Below are 27,439 nucleotides of genomic sequence, written 5' to 3'. Positions count from 1 at the left end.
CTTTCACTTAAAGCACAATTAAATAAAAAGAAAGAAAAAAATGTAGTGAGAAACTGATAACACTCTACTTCTAACTGTTATTGTTGCTGTGTGCTGTATAGTTGATTCTTACTTGACCTTGATAAAACATCCAGTATGTTCTAATTAGCTTTTCAAGTCTCAGGTGGTTGTTCTTGGAATCACTGAGCGCCCTCAGAGCCTCATGCCATGTGGCAGAGACCTTAAAGCTCTAGCGACTATAAGAAGTTGAGGAGCTGATGTGGGAAGGGAGTGCTCTGACAAGCACAGGGGGAAGAGTGGAGGAGGTAGGAGGACTAAAGGAGAACAAATCAAAGGATTCAAGAGAGCTGAAGGAAAAGCCTAAGGTGCAAAAAAAAGGAAGAAGGACTAGGGGAAGGGCTATGTGAAGGGAGAGGTATTAAACAAGCCAGTATGGGAAGATCTCAAGTTTTCCAAAAGGACTACTGAAGTTTTAAACTGTTTTAAGCTAAATGTAATTTTTGGAGATAATTAATAGAATGAATGCCATAGTCACAGAGCATATAGTCAGTATCAGCTAAGGAGGAAGTGACAGGGATGGGGAGGCTCCCAGTAGATTGAGAATTACTCACAGGAATGTACCTGGGTGGTAGAAACAGTTCACCCTCAACTAGAACCAAAAGAATGGAGGTTTGGATTGACCCAGGGCACCACAGAAGACAGGCCTGGTGATCTGCTTCCATAAAGATTCCCAAGAAAACCTATGAAGCAGCGCTACTCAATGGCAACAGGTTTGCTTTTTTTTTTTTTTTCAGTTTGGAGCAGGATCATGTAGAGAACAGAGCCAGATAGGGGCAAAATAAATAAATAAATACATAAAAATAAAGCAGTCAGTTCCTGCACAATTCCCATCTGGGAGCCAGAGGGGGTCTCTCACGCAATCCTTCTTGCGGAACTGAAGGAATCACTCTGTGCAATTACTCGACAAGGAGCTGGGAAAACTGGTGAGGCCTCACAAGAAAAGAGCCAGAAAAAGTCTGGCTCAAACAGAAAACAGGAAGAGTCCTCCTCAGACAGAAATTAACCAGGAAAAGCCCCATTAAATAGACTTAAAACAGCACTCTGTTGCATTACTAGAGGTCCTCGATGGCAGTTCAAAGCCACTAAGTAGAACCACAAAAGAAAGGCCTTGGCATCTGCTTTCCCATAGATTGCAGCCAAGGAACCCTGTGGATCTCAGTTCGGCTCTGTAACATGTTGGAACTGAGTAGACAACAGCAATGGGTTTATTGTGCTAATACAGACTAATGTCTGAACCACTGGGTTGGGAATTGTGACTCAGCGCCAGGGATCCCGATTTCTCAGCCACTATAGGACACAAAGTACCTGAGATGCCAGCATGAATACATGGGTAAAAACACATGGACCTGACAAACTGTCAGTGTTCCGTCCACGTAATGGAAATTCTAAATGTCAAAAAACAAATTCAGATTTTGATAGGGAGAAATTTTATTCAGGAAGAAGATGGGAAAAGTGACTATTACAATAGGGAGAGTGATCTATTCTAATAGGTAGAACACTGACCACAAGATCAGCAAATATCTTTCAGAGTTAGGAAAAAAAAAAGTGTTTTCTTTTACAGAGACTGAAAGTAAACAAGGCTAGAAAAAAAACAGGTATGGAGAAATGGGATGAAGGGGTGATCTCATCAGGCAGTAAATCAGAATGAGGTCAGTCTATTCTCCCAGAAAGACCCCTAAAGAGGTGTAATGTGTTTGCTCAGAGGGTAATGGTGTTTCAGTGGTAGAATTCTCGCCTTTCATGCGGAGCCTCGGTTTGATTCCTGACCGGGGCACCTCTTCTGCAGCCATCACCCAGCTATCAGCAGAGGCTCGTTTGTTGCAGTAATGCTAAGTGGGTTTCAGTAAAGCTTCATAACCAAGACGGACGAGGAAGAAGGCCTGGTGATCTACTTCTGATAATCAACCAATGAAAAGCTCATGGATCGCAATGGTCTGGTTCATGACCAATTGCTTGGATGGTGAACGGCTAGGCATCGTTTTGTTCTGATGTACATGTGGTTGCTAAGATTTGGGGGCCCACTCGATGCCAGGAAACAAGAAACATGTTGACTCAGGTTGAGGGTGGCAAAAGTTCAGGGACTTGGGGGAAGGAGTGAGAAGTCTGGTTAACAAGCACTTTGTTTCTGATTGATTAATGGGACAATTCAGTTACTCATTTATGGGACAAGAAACGGCAATTTGGAGGGACAATGTCTGGCCACGTTTGATGCTATAGCATTTGATTCTTATAGTTTTTTGATTCTTAGTTATTCTTACCAAGAAAGACATAATATAAAAAATGCTGGGATGATCATATTTCTATGTATCTTTTTATTGGTAATGCAATAATTTCACTAATAGTTTCTTACATGTAAAATTGCTAAAAGTATAAGCCTTCCTTGTCATTTAGTGATATCTGTCCAGTTACTATCTAAGACTGTGGTATTAATTTGCATTCCCACCACCACCACCTTCTTTTTCACATACTCATTAAAAGTAAATATTATTAGTCTTAAGAATAAAAACATATTCCTCATTTTATTATAATATGTATTTTTAAGAATTATATGAGATTCATTGTCATGTACTTGGCCATTTACACAAATACTATCACAATAAAAAACATCATTATAAGCCTGGACAACAGAACATTATTAGTGAAATAACTGTTCTAAATCATATTTACTGAGGTATAATTTAAATTATAAAAAAAAAAATCAATGAGTTTTGACAAATATATACAGTCTTGTAACCACCACCACAATCATAATGTAGATTATTTCCATCACCCCCAAAATTGCCATCTTGTCCGTTTGTAGTCAATACCCTTCTCTAGACCCAGTATAAAGAATTTTTTTCTTAATTATTAATATTTTGAAACATAGACTAGCATAAACCATATATATGTGTATATAATATATGGAGCCCTGGTGGCAGTGTAGTTAAGGGTTATCTGTAGCATCTAACCAAAAGGTCCTCAGTTTGAATCCACCAGGCACTCCTTGGAAACCGTATAAGGCAGTTCTACTATGCCCTATAGTCCTACTGTCCCTATGAGTCAAAATCGATTTGAAGGCAACAGGTTTTCTATAATGTATGTTTGTGTGTGTATATTTAATACATTTAAATACACATTATTAAAATCTGAGGCTGTTATCCTTTAAGAGAATTCAACATAGGATGCCAAAACTAAAAAAAAAAAAAGAAACCCATTGCCATGAGTCAATTCCAAGTAATAGTGGCCCCATAGGACTGAGTAGAACTGCTGCATAGGGTTTCCCAGGCTGTTAACCTTTACAGAAGCAGACTGTCACAGCTTTCTCCAGCTGAGCGGCTGGTGGGTTTGACTGCCAACCTTTCAATTAACAGCAAATCGTTTTAACCACTGTACCACCAGGTCTCATTCAAAGTAGGATAGGTATTACGAATTATTCCACGGTGCTTATAAAGTAAAACAACAACACAATCTTAGATTTTTATCCCGTGAGTGAGAACAAATTGACGAATGAGGGAATGCACCATTCTGTTTTTTTTTTTTTTTTTTTTCATAATTCACAAAGGTACATAGAGTATAATAAAAAATTTTGATCTGAAACTTGAGCTTGCTGTTTTACATTGAGGTATTCGGGATTTTCAAGAATTTATTGTATAATGTCAATGGCACATAAACAAGTGTGATTATAAGTGGTAACTAGCTTTGAGCGAACTTGCAATAAAATATTGATAACAATAGAGAAAAGTTCCCAGGAAAAGCCCAAAGTTGAATACTAACACAATCAACATATAATTGACACAACTTTTCCATCTCGAGTGTCTTAATTTCCAGTTTGTGCTGGAGGAAGTTGTTCTGTTCCCTTAATACCTTTTCTACTTTTGTTGGTTAAGATGTTAACTTTCATTTGGAGAGTGTTATGGATTTAATTGTGCCCCCCCCAAAATGAGTGTTGTAATTCCTAACCTCTCTGCCTGTGGTTATGATCCCATCTGGGAATGGGTTATCTTTGTTATGTTAATGAAGTAGGATTAGCGTACAGTATATTCTGAGTAAACCTCTTTTGAGAAGTAAAAGAGATTAAACAAGCAAGCAGAGATGAGGGAAGAGAGATGCCAAGCCACATGAAGATTGTTTTGTAGCAGAAACTCAAATAGACAAGGACTTTCCTAGAGCTGCCTCCCTGAATTCAGACTTTTAGTACTCTAAACTGTGAAAAAATAAATTTCTGTTCATTAAAGCCATTCGAGGAAGTCTTAAAATTATGTAATAGCACTTTCTGTCAAATCATGTTGCCAGGCTTTAATCAAACATACTACTTTTAAGAAGAAATACAGTGCTTCACCTATGTATTCCCTACATATTATATACCCTTATTCGTACTGTATATAGTGCACATATAGATATGTATGTGCACATTAATATGTAGGGTATACATATATATATAAATTACGTATATTTTTCTGTTAAAGAAACATGAAATATCTGCATAAGTAAATTCCTTTTTAACCATACGTGAACGTAAAAAAAAAAATTTCTTTCTTTTAACGTCCACATACTTTCATATAATCCTGTATAATTCAATTAAAAAATTTTTAGTTTTCATTAACACTAAAAAGCTTTTGTCTCCATTATACATTGCACTTCACCTTTTTTTCAAATATTGCATTGTACCATTAGTACAAAGTCTGTATCTTTGTTTTTTTCGATTTTTAATTTTACATTAGTGATGTATCTAATCATATTTTCAATATCTTATAAATAATCATTAATAAGTTTATTACTATTCTTCCAATTTATATGTGCCCTTTCTATGTTTTTTCCTTCTTCATATTGTAAATGGACACGGGTTCTTGTCCTGTCCGATTAGCTTGTTGAAATAAGAAGGACACCACATCAAGAGTTGCAAGGGAAACAGTAACTGGTAATTTATGGTTTTGCAAACAAGGAGCAATGTGGGACCTAGCAGCCAAAAGACCACATGCTCCCCATCTGAGATGGTTGGGGAGCTTTTTATTTCCAATGGCATCTAGGGGTTGGGTTTGGTGCCTGGAACTCTCTGCCCTTAGCCCTCCTGTGTCCACATTTGGAGGTCTGGATGTTGAATCCTGTTACAAAGGAAGGGAGATTTGCTTTGCAAATGGGCTTGGGCACCATGGTGTCCTGGAAAATATCTTCCTCTCCAGTGATGCTTAGGTCCAAGGACGGATAGATGAAACAGCTGTTCAGGTCCTATGCAAGCATGAGATCCAGGCACCAAATTCAAACTGCAGTTAGGGCTGCAGTGTGGTCGGGCCAAACTGCAGTTAGAAGCCTTGGCTTGGTGGGTTGCAAGGGGGGGAAGGGGACTCACATCAGAGCAGGGGAGGCTCTGGTGGAGGTTTCAGTATCACTTATTTCTAGAGCATATTGAACCTACACATCAGTCAAATTTAGAAATCCAACATCTTTTTGCCATCCAAGGGAAGTTGAAAATCCTTTCTAATAAATTACACTAATTTGGGTATATGTGAAAACCCTTGCCTTTAGCTCAGTATATTTTTTGGATAAGGTCTTGACTTTAGGTGGCACTATGAAATACTGGATTGGTAGTAAAGTACATTAGCCTACTGTTGTTGTTAGGTGCCGTCGAGTCAGTTCCGACTCATAGTGACCCTGTGCACAACAGAACAAAACACTGCCCAGTCCTGCCCCATCCTTACAATCGTTGTTATGCTTGAGCTCATTGTTGCAGCCACTGTGTCAATCCACCTCGTTGAAGGTCTTCCTCTTTTCCGCTGACCCTGCACTCTGCTAAGCATGATGTCTTTCTCCAGGGACTGATCCCTTCTGACAACATGTCCAAAGTATGTAAGACGCAGTCTCGCCATCTTTGCCTCTAAGGAGCAGTCTGACCACAGTTCTTCCATTAGCCTGTTAGAATCTGTTAATCTCATCATATTAATTAAGTTGAGAAATATCCCTAGCCCACTCTGGAGTCCCAGAAGACAGAATGCATTTGGATTAAAGAAAAAATACTTGGATAAGTTGAGAAACTGAGCACTTCTTTAAGACTAGACTTGAGCTGGAGCTAGAAGGAAGTATGGTGGGTATCCATTAGAAAATAGAGCTGGGGGTTGGGAAGAGTGCAGTAGAGGAAAAAAAAAAAGAAGTAGATTTTATTGCGACTTGCAACAGATGTATATTCAGCAACTACAAGGTAAATTACATACAAAATCTGGATTGTCTGACTCTAAAGTTAGTATTTAGGCTATGACGTGTCATAAGTACTAAATATCCGGTGAAAAAACAAAAAATATTATCATAATAATATGAAAATCTATCAGTTAGTCCATTTAGAGCACCTGTATTTCTTCTACTCTTGTCCCATGTGCTCCAGGTCTCAGGTTCTCTCAGCTTCTCACAAATTTCACTGCATTATTGTCATATAATTTCCCTAAGCTGGATAATCAAAAAGAATGTGTAGATGGTCTAAATACACCAATTATATAAAGAGATTTTCAGAATAGGTCAAAGAAAAACAGATCCAACTAAAAATTGTCTGAAAAAAATCCATGTTAAATATAGACACTACTCTGTCCTATAGGGTCGCTATGAGTCGGAATCTACTTGACGGCACTGGGTTTTAGTACAAAACTAAAAGAATGGCTAAAGATATTCCACACTAACATGAATCAAAAGAAACCTGGAGTAGGAATATTAACTTCAGACAAAGCAGATTTCAGAACAAGGAAAATTATCAGGGATGAAGAGGGATATCATATAATAATAAAGAGGTCATTCTTCAAGAAGACATAAAAACCCTAAAAAAAAAAAATTGTTTAGGTGGTTGAGATATGTCAGGAGGGAATTCAGTCTGGCGGAGAATGAAACTGTATTACAGATTTAGGAAAAAACTTCCCTGAAGGGGTGGGAGAAAGGTGCTGACTAAGTAACTCTGGTAATGAGTGGAGTTTTTAAGACTAAAGACAAAAGGAACTGCGTATAAGAAACGGGTTTCACATGAAGGTATGGGTTAATATTTCCAATATTGCTAGACACGTATACTGAAATTGCATATTTAAAAAAAAAAAATTAAATGCAGATGTCGGGAGCCAGGTTCCTCACTGTTATAGTGGGAATTTACAAACAAATAAGGAGGCGAAGGCTAGAAGAATTCATGTGAATTCCCATTTTTCCCTATTTTATCCATAATTTGTTGTGATCTACACAGCCAAATGCATTTGCACAGTCAATAAAACGCAGATAAACATCTCCCTAGTATTCCTGCTTTTAGTCAAGATTCATCTGACATCGGTAATGATCTCCCTCCTTCCACCGTCTCCTCTGAATCTGCCTTGAATTACTGGCAGTTCACTGTCAAGGTACTGCCGCAACCACTTTTGAATGATCTTAAGTAACATTTTACTTGCGTGTGATAACAATGATATTATCCCTTAATTTTTGCATTCTGTTGTATAAACTTTATTTGGAAAGGGTACAAATAGAGATTTCTCCCAGTCCATTGGCCAAGTAGCTGCCTTCCAAATTTCTTGGCATACGTGAGCGAATACTTACAGCACTGCATTTGTTTGTTGAGACATCTCAACTGGTTTCTGTCAATTCCTGGAGCCCTGATTTTTGGCAATGGTTTCAGTGCAGCTTGAACTTCTTCCTTCAGTACAATTGGTTCTTTATCATATGTTGTCTCCTGCAATGGTTGAACATCCTCCAATTCTTTTTAGTACAGTGACTCTATTCCTTCCATCTTCTTTTGATGCTTCCTGCTTCATTCAATATTTTACCCACAGAACCTTCAATATTGTAACTCAACTCTTGAATTTGTACCTAAGTTCTTTCAGTTGAGAAATGCCTAACTTGTTCTTCCCTTTTGCTTTTCTAAATCCAGCTCTTTACACACTTCATTATAATACTTTATGTTTTCAAGCCACCCTTTGAAATCTCCTGTTTGGTTCTTTTACTTTATAATTTCTCCCTATTGCTGCTCTATATTCAAGAGTAAGTTTCAGAGTCTCTTCTGACATCCATTTTGGCCTTTTCTTTCTTTCCTGTTTTTTGATGACCTCTTGTTTTCTTCTTATATGATGTCCTTGATGTTAGTCCACAACTTTTCTAATCTTCAGTCTTCAGTGTTAAGTGAGTCAAATCTATTCTTGAGATGGCCTCTAAACTCAGGTGGGGTATACTCAAGGCCATACTTTGGCTCTCACAGATTTGTTCTAATTTTCTTCAGCTTCAGCTTGAACTTACGTATGAGCAATTGATGCTGTGTTCCTCTGTTGACCACTGGCCTTGTTCTGACTGATGATATAGAGCTTCCCCATAGTCTCTTTCCATAGATGTAGTTGATTTGATTCCTGCCTATTTCATCTGGTGAGGTCCATGTATAAGTCACAGTTTATGTAGTTGAAAAATGGATTCACAATGAAGAAGTTGTTGGTCTTGCAAAATTCTGTCCTGTGATATGCGGAGTTATTTCTATCACCAAGGCCATATTTTCCAACTACCAACTTTCTTTGTTTCCAACTTACACTTTCCAATCACCAGTAGTTATAAATGCATCTTCTTTGCATGTTTGACCACTTTCAGACTGCAGAAGTTGATAGAAATCTTTAATTTCTTCATCTTTGGCTTTAGTGGTTGGTGCATAATATTGAATAATAGTCAAATTAACTGCTATTCCTTGTAGGCCTATGGATATTATTCTATCATTGACAGCACTGTACTTTAGGATAGTCCTGAATAGTTCTTTTTGCCAATGAATGTGAAGCCATTCTTCTTCAATTTGTCATTCCTGGCATAGTACACCATATGTTTAAATTCTCTATACTTGGGACTTCCTGTTGGCTGAAAGTCATTACAGCTACCTAAGTTAGTCTTTCCAGTATTCCCCAAGAAAGCCCAATTAAAAAAACTGTACATTTAAAAAAATAAATAAATTAACTGCACAAAGCCAATTCCTTCAGTGTAAGTAGAAGACATATATCCTATACTTCGAATTATCTGTTAAATAAGGGAAAATAAAACTTAAATGGTAGTGACCTATCTTTTATGATCTGTACAGGTGTTCATTTTCAGAAATTTCAGTCTAGAAAACAACAATGTGTGCTGACAAATAAGATAAAAACCCCACCAGAGAGACAAAATCCATCCTAAGTGTGAAAATACTGAAAAAGAGCCTTGGTAGGTTTGACTGATTGCAGGAAAAGTAGCTAATAATGTCTGCAGTTTGAGATGCCAACCTCTGAATTGCATTGATTCTAAGGAAAAAGAAGGTAAACTCTGTATACCTGCCATAGAGTCAATTGAGAGAATTAGGGACCCTATAAGACAGTGTAGAACTGCCTCATAGGGTTTCCAGAGAGTAACTGGTGGATTCAAACTGCCATCTTTTTGTTCAGCAGCTGTAGTTCTTAACCACTGCACCACCAGGGCTCCATACAAACTCTGTATATGTACAGTAATTAATTTTAAATCAAAAGTGTGAATACCCCAACTGATGCATCTCCTTTCACTCAACTACTGTACACACAGACACAGACACACACACAGACATACACACACACACACACTTTAAGAAGCAGAATAACACTTTCAGGTAACACTCCAATCTGAATTATATATACTGAAATGGGCACCATGTGGGCATGTGGAAAATAACCTTGAATTAGAGTATAAATAAAAACCGAATGGAAAAAATGAAAAAGCAAAACACCTCTGAAATGTATGGTGAATTACAATATGGCTAAGGGATAATAAACTCCTAGAAATTTGTCATTTTATACCTTCACCCGTCTACCACACACACAATCTATTCCAAGCAGGGTTTCTCCTTATTCTGCATCTCAGCAGGCTTTATTCTTGGCGGAATGACATAGGTCTTCATTTCTGACAGGTTGAACTTTCAGTGGTTCTACATGTATTGAATTTCTTTAACCTCTGGTTAATATTTACCACTAAAACCCATTCTGACTCAAAGTGACCCTATAGGACAGAGTAGAACTGCCCCATAGGATTTACAAGGATCAGCTTGTGGATTTGAACTTCACACCTTTTGGTTAGCAGCTGTAGCCCTTAGCCACTGCACAACCAGGGCTCCACATTTACCACTAGACATGGGAATACTTAATAAATATGATTTCAGAGAATCCTCTGGGTCTCAGAAATATTCCTCCTGTCCTTAACAGAAACCCTGTTCCTTTATGATATGCGGGGAACAGTAACACCACAGGGGAAATAATCCCCATTTTGCCCATTTCTACAAAAAATCTCAACCAGATAGTAACTCACCCCCAAGGTCCCTGGGTGGTACAAAAGGTTTACACTTGACTACGGACCTAAAAGTTGGCAATCGGAACCCACCCAGCAGAACTGTGAAAGAAAGCCCTGATGATCTGATTCTGTAAGATTGTAGCCATGAAAACACTATGTGGCAATTCTACCACTTAACATATGGGGTCATCATGAGCTGGAAAAAATTCCAGGACAATGGGTATACAGAAAGTCTCAACTCCAGGGCTTCGAAATTACTATTCTGTAAACAGGTACAAGTATTTCTTTTTGGCGAAAAAAGATGTTTAGATCAGCAGAACCTACAGTCGTGAGGATGGAAAGCAAAATTTTTGTAAATAAGTTTCTTGGAGTATTATTCAAATAAACTATTCTCAGTTAAACTTCTTGGTTCCCTTGGCTAAGAGAAAAATCGGCCCATAAAAATTTTCATGCTTCAGAGCATGTAACCATGTACCTATTTCGCTCTAACTCACACTAACTTTATGAATGATATTTTAATAGGCATTCCAACATTCTGTAAGGTCAGCATCTTCTGTTGCTGTTGTTGTTGTTAGGGGCTGTTGACTTCGTTCCAACTCTTGGTGACCCCATGCACAATAGAACGAAACACTGTCTGGTCCTGCACCATCCTCAAAATTGTTGCTATGCTTGAGCCCATTATTGCAGCCTCTGTGTCAACCCATCTCACTGAGGATTTTCCTCTTTTTCACTGACCCTTCACTTACCAAGCATGATGTTCTACAGGGACTGATCCCGCCTGAGTCCAAAGTATGTGAGGTATAGTCTCATCATCCTTGTTTCTTATAAGCATTCTGGTTGTACCTCTTCCAAGACAGATTTTTTTGTTCTTTCGGCAGTCCATGGTGTATTCAATATTCTTCTCCAACACCACAATTCAAAGGGGTCAACTCTTCACTCATATCCATATTCATTGTCCATTTTTGCATGCATACAAGGCAATTGAAAACGCCATGGCTTGGGTCAGGAACATCTTATTCCTAAAAGAGACAATTTTGCTTTTCAGCATTTTAAAGAGGTTATTTGCAGACAATTTTCCCAATGCAATGTGTCTTTTTATTTCTTGATTGTTGCTTTCATGGGTGTTGACTGTGGATCCAAGTAAAATGAAATCCTTGACAACTTCAATCTTTTCTCCATTTATCTTGATGTTGCTTATTAGTCCAGTTGTGAGGATTTTTGTTTTCTTTATGTTGAAGTGTAATCCATCCTGAAGGCTGTGGTCTTTAACCTCCATCAGTAAGTGCTTTAAGTCCTCTTCACTTTCAGCAATCAAAGTTGTGTCATCTGCATAAGGCAGGTTGTTAATGAGTCTTCCTCCAATTCTGATGCCCCATTTTTCATATAGTCCAGTTTCTCAGATTATTTGCTCAGCATACAGATTGAAGAGGTATGGTGAAACAAAACCACAGTAACTTACACCTTTCCTGACTTGAAACCATGCAGTATCCCCTTGTTCGGTTCCAAAAACTGCCTCTTGATCTGTATACAGATTCCTCGTGAGCACAATTAATGTTCAGGGATTCCCATTTTTCACAATGTTATCCATAATTTGTTATAATCCATACAGTCAAATGCCTTAGCATAATCAATAAAACACAGGTAAACATCTTTCTGGTATTCTCTACTTTCAGCCAGAATCCATCTGACATCAGCAATGATATCCCTGGTTCCAGGTCCTCTTCTAAATTCAGCTTGAATTTCTGGCAGTTTCCTATCGATATACAACTGCAGCTGCTTTTGAATGATCTTCAACAAAATTTTGCTTGCAGGTGATATTAATTGTTTGATAATTTCCGCATTTGGTTGGATCACTTTTCTTGGGAATAGGCGTACATATGGATCTCTTACAGTCAGTTGGCCAGGTAGCTGTCTTCCAAATTTCTTGGCATAGATGAGTGAGCAGTTCCAGCAGTACATTCATTTATTGAAACATCTAAATTGGTATTTCCTCAATTCTTGGAGCCTTGTTTTTCACCAATGCCTTCAGTGCAGCTTGGACTTCTTCCTTTAGTACCATCAGTTCCTGATCATATGTTACCTCCTTGAAATGGTCGAATGTCGGCCAATTATTTTTGGTACAGTGACTCTTTGCATTCCTTCCATCTTCTTTTGAAGCTTCCTGCGTCTTTTAATATTTTCCCCTTAGAATTCTTCAGTATGCGACTAGAGTATTGAAATTTTCTTCATTTCTTTCAGCTTGATAAATGCTGAGTGTTCTTTTCTTTTGGTTTTCTATCTCCAGGTCTTTGCACATGTCATTATAACACTTTATCATGTTTTCTTGAGCTGCCCTTTGAAATATTCTGTTCAGCTCTTTTATGCCGTCATTTTTTTTTTCCTTTTGCTACTCTATGTTCAAGGGCAAGTTTCAGAGTCTCTTCATGCATCCACGTAGGTCTTTTCTTTCTCTCCTGTCTTTTTAATGACCTATTGCTTTCTTCATGTATGATGTCCTTGATGTCATTCCACCACTAGTCTGGTCTTCAGTCATTAGTGTTCAATGCGTTAAGTCTATTCTTGAGAAGGACTCTAAATTCAGGTAGGATATACTCAAGGGCATACTTTGGCACTTGTTGATTTGTTCTAATTTTCTTCAGTTTCAGCATGAACTTGCATATGAGTAAGTGATCGTTGGTCTGCAGTTGGCCCCTGGCCTTGTTCCAGCTGATCATACTGAGCTTTTTCATTATCTCCACAGATGTAGTTGATTTTATTTCTGTGTATTCCATCTGGCAAGGTCCATGTGTATAGTTGCATTTATGTGGTGAAAAAGGGTATTTGCAATGAAAAAAGGCATTTGGAATTGTTGGTCTTGCAAAATTCAGTCACGCAATCTCTGGTATCATTTCTATCACCAAGGCTATGTTTAACAACTACTAATCCTTCTTCTTTGTTTCCAACCTCTTATTCTAATCACCAGTGATTACCAGTGCATCCTGATTGCATGTTCAATCAATTTCAGGCTGCAGAAATTGGTTAAAATCTTCAATTTTGTTATCTTTGGCCTTGATGAGCGATACATAAATTTGAATAATAGCCGTATTAACTATTCTTCCTTGTAGGAGTATGGATATGATCCTATCACTGACAGTGTTGTACTTCAGGATAGATCTTGAAATGTTCTTTTTGACAATGAATGCAAGGTTATTCCTCTTCAAGTTGTCATTCTCGGCGTAGTAGACCATATGACTGTTTGATTCAAAATGACCAATACCAGTCCATTTCAGCCCACTAATGCCTAGGATACTGATGTTTATGGATTCAATTTCATTTTTGACGATTCCTATTTTCCTAGGTTCATACTTCGTACATTCCAAGTTCTGATTTTTAATGGATGTTTTCAGCTGTTTGTTCTTATTATGAGTCATGTCACATCACTGAGTGAAGGCCCCTCAAACTTGACTTCACTCATGTCATTAAGGTTGACTCTACTTTGAGGAGGCAGCTCTTCCTCAGTCATACCTTAAGTTCCCTCAAACTTGAGGGTCTCATCTTCCGGCACTATGTCGGGCAATGTTCTGCTGTTATTCATAAGTTTTTCACAGGTTAAATCTTTTCAGAATTAGACTGCCAGGTCCTTCTTCCTAGTCTTTCTTAGTCTGGAAGCTCAGCTGAAATCTGTCCACCATGGGTGACCCTGTTGGTATCTGAACACCAGTGGCATAGCTTCTAGCATCACAGCCACACACAAGCCCACACAGTATAAGAGTGACAGATGCATGGGGGAGCTTCTTCTGAGTTATAGGTAGATGTTAAGTCCAGTGGAACCCATGGGCAAAAATGCCTAACAGTTTGTGGTAAATCATATTCCATTGTAAGTGAACATTGAAGCTCCTGGACAAAACTTTATGTGTTTTATGCCAGGCCTGACCATAGACAATTACAGGGCTTTGCTTAGCAGGCCTCATGGGGAGAAGTTGCCCTCTCCCACAACAGACTTGGTGCACAGCAAGTGCCTTGAATTTTCTGGAGGGAGTTGCTGTCAGGCTCAGCGCCCGACAATTCCAGGCCAGCAATGTCTGTATGCATATTTGCATTCCTTTTTCCTAGAGTAGTGTTGTTGTTAGTTGCCCTCAAGTCAATTCTGACTCATGGCAACCCCATGTGGGTAGAGTAGAAGTGTTTCATAGGATTTTCAAGGCTGTCACCTTTTCGAAGCAAGTTACCAGCAGGCCTATCTTCCAAGGTGTTTCTGGGTAGTTTCAACTGCTAAACATTCAGCTAGTAGTTGAGTGCTTAATTGTTTATGCCACCAAGGGACTCTATATGTCTTAGAGTAGAGAGATACATCAACTTGCCTTTGACTTTGGAAGGGTTACCTTTATATCACAAAGGCCACTGAACCCCTCAGAGATGATGTCAGTATTGAGGATATCTGTGGGATTTATTTCTACATTCTGGTATGCACACATTTTTAGATATCCCTACTTCTTGCTTCTCAGACCAATGAATACTGTACTATCAATGCAGTAGAAAATGTAATGTCCATGGAATGAAAGATGTAGACAAACTCAATTACAGTGGTGGAAAATAAAAGGTATTTCCATAAAACTAAAAGCAACTAAGAAATTTTAAGCTTCATAAAATATGTAAGAGAAATAAAACCCAGCACTAATTCTTTTTTTTTTTTTTTTTAAGTCTGTGTCTTAGTTATCTAGTGCTGCTATGACAGAAATACCACAAGTGGATGGCTTTAACAAAGATAAATTTATTTCTTCACAGTAAAGTAGCCTAAAAGTCCAAATTCAGGGCATCGGCTCCAGAGGAAGGCTTTTTCTCCCTATTGGCCTTCTCATCAATCTTGCCCCAGACTAGGAACTTCTCTGCACAGGGACCCTGTGTCCCTGCTTCCAGGACAGCTTTCTTGGTAGTACGAGGTCCCCCTGTCTCTCTGCTCACTTCTCTCTTTTATATCTCAAAAGACTACCTCAAGACACAATCCAATCTTGTAGTTTGAGTCCTGAATTACTAACACAACTGCCGCCTACCCTCCCTTGTTAACATGATAGAGGCAGGATTTACAACATGTAGGAAAATCACACAATACTGGGAATCATGGCCCAGCCAAATTAATACACACATTTTTTGAGGGACATAATTCAATCCTTGACATTCCACCCTTTGGCCCCCCAAAAATTGCCATGTGTAAAACATATTCACCCCATTATATCATAGCAAAAGTCTTAACTACAAGTTAAAAACCCAAAAATTCCTCTTCATCTGTGGAATTTAGAATACAAGTTATTTGTTTCCAAGGGTACAGTGACAGAACAGACACAAGCTAGGCATTTCCATTACAAATGGGAGAAACTGAAAGAAAAGAAGGGATAACAGTTATCAAGCAAGTCAGCAGAACACATTACACTAGCCTTCAAAGGTTTGAAAATAATCTTCTGTTCTCTGAGACAATTTATACAATGATCCTGTCCTCTAGACTCTAGGTATTGGCTACACTTTCCAGATTCTGATTGGAAGTCCCTTAGCCCTGGGCTTCAACTGCAAACTTTCAGGCCCCCTAGGATGGCAACTCTGCTCCTTTGGCTTTAGGTACACCATTCTCCTAGTCCATCGGATTTGCGACTCCACCCTTCGAAACACCAGAGGCCATGGCTCCACCCTTTGAAACCCCTGAGATCGTGGCCATACCTTTTGAGACGAGGCAGCTCAGCTTCTCGTATTCTTGTCTCTTCAGCTTCTCTTTCCTGGTTTCTTGGCCTCTCAGCTTCTCGGGGCTCATGCCCGCATCTGCCCACCTGGGGCAAGTGTTTCAAAGCTCTGTAGCTCTACCTATAAGTGCCTAGAGGCACCCCACTCCTCCAGGAAACCTCCTGTGCAAGGGCACTCAGCTGTCTTACTCTGTGGGTTGCCAAGCCTAGCTGTACTGATAAGGTCCTGGAGGCTCCATCACCATGTTGAGCTTGTCTCCTGGTTCTGCTGCTGCCACTTCTCTGCCGCTTCAGGTTCTCTGCTGCTTCAGGTTCTGTGCCGCTGCTTGTTCTCTATCCATTCACAGTTTCAAAACTGCTTCCACATTCTAGGTATCTGTTAGAGCAGCACTCTCAGTACCAAACTCTGTCCTATTTATCTAGTGCTACTATAACAGAAATACCACAAGTGGATGGATTTAGCAAAAAGATATTTATTTCTTCACAGTAAAGTAGGCTAAAAGTCCAAATTCGGTGCGTCAGCTCCAGAGGAAGGCTTTCTCTCTCTGTCAGCCTTCTCATCAATCTTCCCCCAGACTAGGAGCTTCTCTGCGCAGGGACCCTGGATCCAAAGGTTGCACTCTGCTCCCAGCACTGCTTTCTTGGTAGTATGAGTTCCCCCATCTCTCTGCTCGCTTCTTTCTTTTATATCTCAAGGGGTTGCCTCACGACACAAATGAATCTTGTAGATTGAGTACTGCCTCACTAACACAACTGCCACATGTCCTCAGTCATTAACATCATGGAGGCAGGATTTACAAAATATAGGAAAATCACACAACACCAGGAATCATGGCCAGCCAAATTTATACACATTTTGGGGGGACATAATTCAATTCATGGCAGTCTGTAATTTTAATTTTAGAAATTAATTTTAAAAGAGATTAAGCTGGAGAACAATTCTCATGGTAGGCATGATAATAAAAATGCCAAAATTTCTCTCAGTATAAAAGGTTGAATTTTATAAGGATAATCATTTTGTTTTTTTTTTTTTGAAGAATGGTGATTGTTTCTATAAATATAAGAAACTATTTGCCACTGAAGAAACATACCTGTGCCAATATAGTCCATGTATTTACTATCTGGGAACCCTGGTGGCATAGTTCTTAAGTGCTATGGCTGCTAACCAAAGGGTTGGCAGTTCGAATCTGGCAGGCGCTTCTTGGAAACTCTATGGGGCAGTTCTACTCTGTCCTGTAGGGTCACTATGAGTCAGAATTGACTCGACGGCACTGGGTTTGGTATTTACTATCTAACAATTCATAAGTAGTTCATTTTTTCAAACACCTTGAGGTATATAGACTGAAAATTGTACTTTTTCATAAATAAATATGATTTTCAAGAGAACACCTTTTTCTAAGATTCTATCTATAAAAAGCTGATTAAAAAATAATAATAATTCTTTCATAACCTGAGAAGCTTAGTCCACAGTGGTAAGCACCAGAATTACTTAGTTATCTGAGATAAAGCCAGCTGTTATAAAATTTTATATAAATAAGCATTTTTTAAGGGTTTTATTCAATACATTTCTGGAGTTAGATATTCTTTAAATTTAACTTTAATGCACACTCTTTTTAAGAGACATTTACTTATGTTCTTCATTGAACAGTTTCTGCAACAGTACAGTTTCGCAGATTGACTGCAATCTAAGTGTCAGATACTACCTTTTGTCAATATTGAGAATCTCCACAATTTGTCATAAAATGCACAAAATGTAAATTTTATATCACATGGTTTATACAATATAAAATAAAATATACTGCTTTATACAATAAACATTTTATACTTTGAGAAAGATGAAATGGAGGAAGGATGAAAAGTTGCATAATAGAATAAGCAATTGAGAAATGAAAGAGGGGATAAAGCTGGGAGAACAAACAAATGAATGGAAATAGGTAAATTTATACAGCATGCTATGTGCCCAATTCAAATATTGCAATCTGTTGAAGTTTATAAATATTTACATTTCATCTAATCTTAATTTTTTTTTTTGGTATTCATAAATAACACACTGGTAGTTCTTTGTGGCTTTGGTTTTTATAGATACCATGCAAAATTGAGTATCATGTTTCAACTTTTTTCCAATTTTTATAATAATTATCAATTGTTTTCAAGAATATAGATTAAAACACAACTAGTTTGTTGATTTTTTTTTTTTTTTTACAAATAGTTTCTCAAAAATTCTAACCCAAGTGATACCCTGCATCAAATTTATCAGATTAGTTAATATTTCTTTTTCCTGTCATACGGCTTTCAAACCATTGAAAACATTGACCCACACATTTTTAAAAAACTAGTTCTGACTATGTAGCTTCCTTCCTAAAAATACTTCCATGGTTTCCTTTTGTTTATTGAATTATGTTTAAAAATTTTACTAACTCTGTTGTAGTCTTGGCCTGTGTTTGTGACCTACCAGCCACCATTTCCATATAATACGTCACAAGCATGCCATAATGAAGTAGCCATGGTGGTACAGTGGTTAAATGCTCAGCTGCTAACTGAAAGGACAGCAGTTCAAATCTACCAGTCGCTTCACAGGAGAAGATGTGGCATTATGCTTCCGTAAACATTTACAGCCTTGGAAACCCTATGGGGCAGTATTACTCTGTCCTATAGAGTCTCTATGAGTCTGAGTTGACTCGATCAAAAATTTTTTTTTCCTAATATAAGATAGATCTGTATTTTCTATCATGTGTACTTTTTTATGAGGAGTTTATGAAAATAAATGACAGAAGTTTTGGAAATTCATCTTGAAGAGAGTCTTCAACTAAATTTAGTAAAATATATTCTTAAAAATATGGATTCTGTAGTAATTCTTAGCAAAAGGAACTTACTTCTTATGTGTAAAGTCACTGAGCTAGTTGCTGAAGATAAAGTAGGGAATAAAATAGGCAGATTCCTTGCTTTTGTGTTTTTTTTTTTTCAGAAGTGATAAACTATACTCAATTACATAACTTAGTGAACTTAATGAATGAATGTCCATGCATAAATTATTACTGGTCTGTGTTTAAAAAACTAAAACCCATGGAAAATTCAAACATCAAACTATGCTCAATGGCTGTTGATTAAATTTAGTTATCAAGAATCTCTTTTCCTTCTTAATGGCCAACCTATATAGTGAGAAGGTAAAATTTGTACTGATGGGTGACTGGTTTGATAACAAGAGTTTTCATTAGAAAACAACAACAAAAAAAATTATGATTTGCACTGTTCTTAATCTCAACTTGTTAATTGTTTAAATATGGACTTTATTTAAAATTATGGGTAATCTACAAAATAGAGCTAAACTTAATGAGAAATCTTGCACCTTTGTGTTTATAAAAATCACATTTAGTTTGTTAGCAAAGTTAATTGTGAGGAAGAACAATGGCTATGAACCCCTCTTCTTAAGTGGCAGACCCATAAGAATTATTCTTGTGTATAGATTTTCATTGCATAGACTGGGGACTAAGGGAAAAAAATAAAGAGTCCTGCATATGTGCATTTTGATGTTCCCTAAGAGATGGAGAATTTAATTATGTGGATCTAATTATGCCTAAATCTAGTTTGTCTGATTTGATTACAAGAGAACCTCAGTTTTGTGTAAGGTTACTCCTGAATTGGGACTCCTCTAATTTTTGCAAATCTAGTTTGCTTGCTCTTTCCACAATCACAATTATCTAGCTTGTAGCTCAACAAAATTAACATTTTGTTACACAGGGTATTTATCTACATAATCCCCCTACCCCAAAAGCAAGAAAAGAGAATTTAAAAACTGAAAGGGATGACTGGAACTAGCAGAAACAGCACTGAACTTGTAGGGGGGAAAAAAATGGCATGTTTAACGGATAGGAAACAAAAAATTAGCTATTTCCTAGGTAACTCACTTCTTAAGCTTCCTAATAACACTATGTGTAGTTACGTTATTCATAGACCCAGATAGCTTCTCCATTTTGAAAATAAAAATGTGATGTTGTTGTTAGAAACACGTGATGGTGGACTGGGAAATATAAATACACTGGTTTCCAAAGCAGGTTTAATTTCTTCAGATTCTTAACATTTTGCTAGCATGGGGATCTCAAGGCACTTTTGGCTGGTCTCAATTCCCAGTTTTTTTTGACTACGGTCTATTTTCTCCTGTAAGAAAGTAAAAACAGGACAAAATATTGCTATGCTATAAACTTTCTCAAGGAAGCAATTGCTGCAGTTTATTTAAGAAGAATCTGGATAAACCCCTAGGTTCATCTTTCAGGATGGAGCAAGAAGAATGGGATGTGCACTTCAGCCTATGGCACCAAATGAATATTTGTTATTGCTCAACCAAAACAAACCCGCTGCTATTGAGTCAATTCTGACTCATAGAGACCCTATAGGTCAGAGTAGAACTGCCCCATAGAGCTTCCAAGGAGCACCTGGTGGATTAGAACTGCCGACCTCTTGGTTAGCAGCCATAGCACTTAACCCAGTATGCCACTTGGGTTATAAATAGTAAATAAGAAGGGCTTAGAACTAGAAAAATAAATTAAATTTTATACTAAAAAAAGTTTTGTTTTCCTCTTTTGACTTGGAAGTTGTTAAACTTAGAATTTATATTTGCTTCTCTAATATATTAGTAAAATGTTAAAAAACAAAAACAACACACACACAAAACTGACATGGAATGTGGTATCATGGCCAAGTACTATTACAGGAAGGAACCCTGATGGCACATCGGTAAAGTGTTCAGCTGCTAAACAAAAGGTTTAGTTGGTGGTTCGAACCTATCCAATGCTTGCTCAGGGGAAAACTCTGGCGATCTCGTAAAGATTACAGGCTAGAAAACCTTATGGGGCAGTTCTACTCTGTCACATGGGGTCATCATGAGTGGAAATTGATGGGATAACATTCAACAACACATATTACAGGGGTTGCACTAAATGTTGAAAATAATTTGATCAGTATTCTCTATTAAGCAGTAGCATCATTAACAAACAAAAGAAAAAAAAAGGGAGGAAAGATGTAAGCAAAGAAAAAGAATCAAAGAGGGAAAGAGGTAAAGAAATAAAATCTCTCTAGAAGAAAAGCCAAATAGGGTTTACCTTATTTACAATGCATATAAACTTTATTACAAAAATTACTAACACTTCATGACCAACTATCCAATCCAAACAATTAACCAGTTCTCCAGGAGAGAAATATGTGCCTTTATTAGTCATTTTATTGCACACAACATGCTAGTAAACAAAGTTGGAATACAAAAGAAATAGTTGCATGAAATTTTCTCTGAATTAGTATAAATTCTACATACAATTTTTGGCAGACATTAGAACAACTAAAGTAATAAATGTTAAGTAAATAAATTAATGAATTAAAGTATATTAAGTCATGTGGATAAAGCTAGTAAAATTAGAAAATTACAGAAGGCAATAAACTCTGTATTAATTTGAACAATGGTGATCCATTTTTTTGGTCCCTTCTTAGTTTTTAAGGCTCCTTAAAAGGTCAGCAGTTCGAATCCAGCAGCTGCCCCTTGGAAATCCCACAGGGCTGTTCTACTCTGTCCTACAGGGTGGCTAATGAGTTGGAGTTGACTCCATAGCAACGAGTTTGGTTTTGGTTTTTGATTATTTTTTAAAGGGTCATTTTTTATTTTCAAAGCAGCATTTTTTATTTTCAAAGCAGCATTCCGTTATAATCCATAGCCTTTAAAGAGGATATACCGAGAGAGTAAAACATCGTTTTATCTGATGAATAGCATGTTTCTACTGCTATTCATCAGATATTAGCCAAAGCAAGTGACCCCTAAAGACTTTCCAAAATCTGAGTTTAAATAATTATATGAGAATTAGATAGCTCTACATTTTGAGTTACCCTTGCTAAATAATAATTTCAATAACAGTATTAAAAAAAGAACTTCAGGATAAGTCTAATTTTATATCAATATATAAAACCGGGTAGTTTATCAGAGTAGACACATCCGTCTCATGTTCAGTAAATAGAAGTATAAACCTTACACTAAATGATGAGTGGTTTTAAACTTAACGGTTATGCATTTATGTCATTCACATAAGCCACACGCTTCTGTCAGTAATTCTAGTAATCCGTAAGAGGTGAGGACTTATCTATTACTCTCGGCAGGAATGGACAAGTGAGAGGAAACAAACAAACAAGACCGTGAACAAATTACCCAGTCTACCACACAGCCCCTCTTGGGTTGTCAGAAGTTAAAAAAAAAAAAAAAAACTCAACAACTCAGGAAATTGTTATCTAACCCCCTACCTGTCACACTGTGACACTAGATCAGATTCATTTAAATTAAAACAAAACAAAACGAACAAACAAAATGCACTAACCTCAAGACTTCAAGTGCATTGAATTCCTATCAAATTTAGAATTACACAAAGCCAATTATTTTAAAGACATCCTTTTCAAGTCATCCAAAATGAAAACTCATTAAGAATCATGCAAAATGAATGTAGGAATGTAGCCATCTGTTTAAAAAAAGAAAGAAAAAAAAACCCTAAACGTTATCTACGAGTTTAAAGTTGTCTAAATTTGCACTTCATTGTTCAGGTGGTATTTTTAAATTTGAGATAAGTAGAAAGCCAAAGATGATTTTGGATCCATTTCTCTTACTGTAAATAGCCACTGCTACTCTGATAAACTACCCGGTTTTATATATTGATATAAAATTAGACTTATCCTGAAGTTTAAGACTCCTTAAAAGGTCAGCAGTTCGAATCCAGCAGCTGCCCCCTGGAAACCCCACAGGCTGTTCTACTCTGTCCTACAGGGTGGCTAATGAGTTGGAGTTGACTCCATAGCAACAAGTTTGGTTTTGGTTTTTGATTATTTTTTAAAGGGTCATTTTTTATTTTCAAAGCAGCATTTTTTATTTTCAAAGCAGCATTCCGTTATAATCCATAGCCTTTAAAGAGGATATACCAAGAGAGTAAAACATCGTTTTATCTGATGAATAGCATGTTTCTACTGCTATTCATCAGATATTAGCCAAAGCGAGTGACCCCTAAAGACTTTCCAAAATCTGAGTTTAAATAATTATATGAGAATTAGATAGCTCTACATTTTGAGTGCTTCTGGAAGAGCAGACACTATGAAGACAACACGATCAACAGACACATTGCTGGTGTAAAAGCACTAAGAAGGCAGACTGAATTTCATATTGGTTACATTATTTTCTCTGGGGCAATAAGAACATTGGTTTGGAGGAATATGAATAAAATTGGAATGCACATTGCAAGTGCTTGTCTGGTTCATGCTCTGAGAGATCACTTTTGCGTGGAATTTCAAACTAAACTGCGATACAAATATTTTTCAATTTCTTAATATTATCCGTACATTTTTTGCGTGGGAATACTTGTGGAACAGACAATGACTTTTCAGTGTAAATATTGGTTCTCAAGCATTGTTTGCCAGTATAGATTTTCAAGCACCCATGTAAATGTGACGTTCAAAGTCTTTTGCCAGCCTGAGAACAATAATTCTTTATGAAACTACATCAAATATTATTTCAACTGCTATTCCAGTAGACTTATATCACAAGGAAGATATTTTTGTTTGGAAAACAACTTTTTAATACTCAAGGCAGTATCAGGTGCAGCGATATATGCAATAAATTATTATTTATTCAATGATGAAACCTCTGTACCCCATTGGAATATTTATTTCACTTGATAATATTTTAGAACCAGAGCGTTATAAAAATGTGAAATTTAGAAGACTTAGGAGGAATCTCATATTTAGCAGACTTCTGGGAACATGCCCATTTCATTTTCATTTGCAGAACCTTTACCTTTTCATAAAAATAAATTTCCCTGAGAACACTTAACGAACAAAGGCAAAATGATGAAATTTATGAATCACGTGACAATGCTTCATCTGAACTAATACTTTCCTTTGTTATTCAAATTACTTGGTTGTATTTTGCCAATAGGGACTCTAATTATAACTACATGACAATTCCTCAAAGTGAAAGGATTTATATCACCATTCACTCACACACACTCTAAAAGATCTGAATAGATACCTGGATTACCATCATTGAAGAACTGCTTTTCTTTGCAAGTTTTTAGTCTACCTTGGTGTATAGGATCCGACTATATTAGACAACTTTTGATAATTTTTCATGACATGAGGAGTTTTTGCATTTGTCTAGGGTGAGTGTTTGAAGTGTTTATTCTTGAGGAAGCCCAGGAATTAAAGAGCATGATTGGGGCAAAAGAATAAGAGAATCAAGTTGAATTATACTTCAGTGTGGACTGTTATTATATTTCTGTTTTGATTATTCCTTTCATGAAGGCCAATTCTATAAAAAATTGAATATGCTGTAAAATTTTTAGCAAAATGATAGAATTGTCTATAATCTTCACCTCTCCCTAGTTCCCTTTGGATCATTTTTTGAGAAGTATATTTCTAAAAATTTAAACAACAAGTAAAAGTGAAAAAAAAGAGACAAAAGAAGGAAGGAAAGAAGGAAGAAATGTAGGAAAACAGAGGAAGAAAGAAATCTAATTTATCTAACTTATTGAGAACTTTTAATCAGTTTCTAAAACTGGAAAATCGATAGCCATAGCAGGTTCAGTATATTCCAAACCACTGCATTCCCAAATTAGCTTAGCTCTTAACGACTACTCCACCAAGGTTTCCATTTTTTAACTATGAGCCACAAAATGGGTCTTGCCATTTGGTTACACAGAAAGTATAGGTAGGTTTTTATAATCTTACCTAAAACACTTAGGATTGAATTATCATTCAAATTAAAAAAAAAAAAAGAGAGAGAGGGAAGAATTTGCCAATAATTGAGAAAGTAAATGTAAATGGCTTAGTAATATCATGAAAGAATCCTCAATCGTAAAATCACACCATTTAAGAAATCAAAGACAAATCTTAAGACCCAACAAAAAGCAGCAATTTTAGGTAAACACAAAGTTTGAATCTGAGTCCCACTCTTAAGGATTTTTTTTTTCTCTCTTAATATTCTCGGTGATATTTCATCAAACTAAATTTGGTAATGTTAAGTGGAACAACAGGGATACAATTTATATAAGAGTGAGATTCTGTTTTTGAAGCATTAACTAATTCTGCCTCACACTCAGGTTCCTGTTTCTCCTGATTTCTCTCTCTATGCGACATCTAAAGCCTGCTTCATTTACTCCCTGAAGAAGGGCTGTAGTATGATTTATTGAAGAGAAATGACAACTCTTATAATTTGGAGTTTGAAAGTTTGAGCCTTGTGGGAAAAGTTTTGGGTAAGATAATAGATTTGGAAGAAAACTTGAAGATGTTAATTTAAACTATTTAACCCTCAGAATATATAATGGACAGGTTGCAGGTTAAGAACGAGTAGGAAGAGAAGTATGTAGAACTGATGAGTCCTTGAGAAAAGAGGATGGGCTGCTAGATAGGTAGATCCTAAACCAAAACCAAACCCATTGTTGTAGAGTTGATCCTGACTCATAGTGACCTTATAGGACAGAGTAGGATTGCCCCACAGGGTTTCCAAGGAGCAGCTGGTGGATTGAACTGTTGACTTTTTTGGTTACCAGCTCCACCAGGGCTCCACATATCTAGATAGCTAACTAAATAGATGTTAGATAGAAAAATGATAGATGATAGATAGATATAGATGGATAGATAGATGATAGATAGATAGATAGATAGATGGATGATAGATGATAGAGAGATCGAGATAGATGATAGATAGGTAGATGATTGATAGATAAATGAGAGACAGACAGATAGATAGACAGACAGATAGATAGACAGATAGACAGATAGACAGATAGACAGACAGATAGATAGACAGACAGACAGATAGATAGTTAGATAGATAAATGTGGGAATTTGAGAGTCTAAGGGAACCGATACTTATCTCTTAGGTAGAGTATAAAGTGGGAGCAGTGCCCCAGAGTAAAAAAAGCTGTGTGGTGTCTATGGGTCAACTTCCTGAGCAAGGTACTAAAGAGTTGGCGTAATACCAGCACAATTTAAAGACTGGAACAAAAACATTAAAAGGTCATACAATGCCACAAAGGGCCCTGGTGGTACAAAGAGTTAAGTGCTAAGCTGCTAACCAAAAGCTTGGTGGTTTGAGCCCACTCAGTGGCTCCACAGGAGAAAGACCTGGCAACCTGCTTCCATAAGGGTTATAATGTTGGAAACCCTATGGGTCAGTTCTACTGTGTCACATGGGGTCACTACGAGTCAAATCAGCACAATGGCATTCAACAGCAAAAATGAAGACACCTCGTGCCTCAACGAAAACAATAGGATGAAACGTGAAAACCTTGAGTGAAGGTAAGGAACAGTAATGTTCAGCTTTAGACAAATCTCAATCAAATTATTAATAAATAACCTTTTATAGATGACAAGTTGTGAGTGTTGAATGTTTATAATGAGTTTACCTTCTGTATTGCTTCAAAATAATAAAGTAATAATACTGCTCATTGCTTAATTCCGAAGTGGGTGTGGACAGTTACAGTTACGTCTGAAAACTGGTGTCTCAGGTTGAACAAAACGTTACTTAATTTAAGTCAGCTAATATAATTTAACAATACATACATTATTTCCAGTATTTATTGATTCAATAATGCAAAAATATCTGGAATGTGTCAAGAGTAATGTTCTACGTTAAAAGCTAATATACAGATGTAATTACACAGAATTGGAAAGTGAACTACGACGCCAAACAGCCACATTTAAAGGCCTTGACAATAAAAGTGAGTTGAAGGCAATTATTTAAGACTAAAATTTAATAATTATAAAAATGCTAATTGTTTTATTTCCATCCTTAAGCATAAAAAGGTAAATTATGTAAACTTTTTACTTTGTTATACAGAAAGCTGATAACTTGATTATAATTAAAATATGAAAATATATATTTCAACCAAACAAACTGGCTTAAAACTAGTATTAACAAGCCTACCAACGGGTTGATCAGTTATGCCCCATAGGTAATGACATGCACATTCAAAGACACAGCAACATTGAATATATTGTTCTTTCTTGATTTTGTCCATGGTTGGCAGATTTCTGGATTTGGTAGAATCTCACTATAAAATCCACCTAAAAACTCATAGTAAACATTGACGTGTGAATGTTGTTTAAGAAAACAGTAGTTACGGTGTATTTCTAATGTTCAATTTTGCGTCAGTTAGAAATATTTCATAGTGATATTTTAGAGCTAAGGAAGAGCTCTTCATCCATCCACTATGTGACTGATCGAGGTTACATTTAATCAATTTAGGGGAGTTTCTGGAAGAAGTATCTCAACACCAGTTTTCCAAATCACTGGGCACCTAACTTTCCACTTGTTATGATTTCCATGTCAGCTTGGCTCCAAGTATGGAAAGGAGGAAGATTTTGTTGTAGCAATTCTATTAACCTTTCTATGAAGCCTGGTCCCTGAC

This window comes from Loxodonta africana, chromosome 2, assembly GCF_030014295.1.
Source record: "Loxodonta africana isolate mLoxAfr1 chromosome 2, mLoxAfr1.hap2, whole genome shotgun sequence".
NCBI lineage: Eukaryota > Metazoa > Chordata > Mammalia > Proboscidea > Elephantidae > Loxodonta > Loxodonta africana.
Note: the sequence above shows the minus strand (reverse complement) of the source record.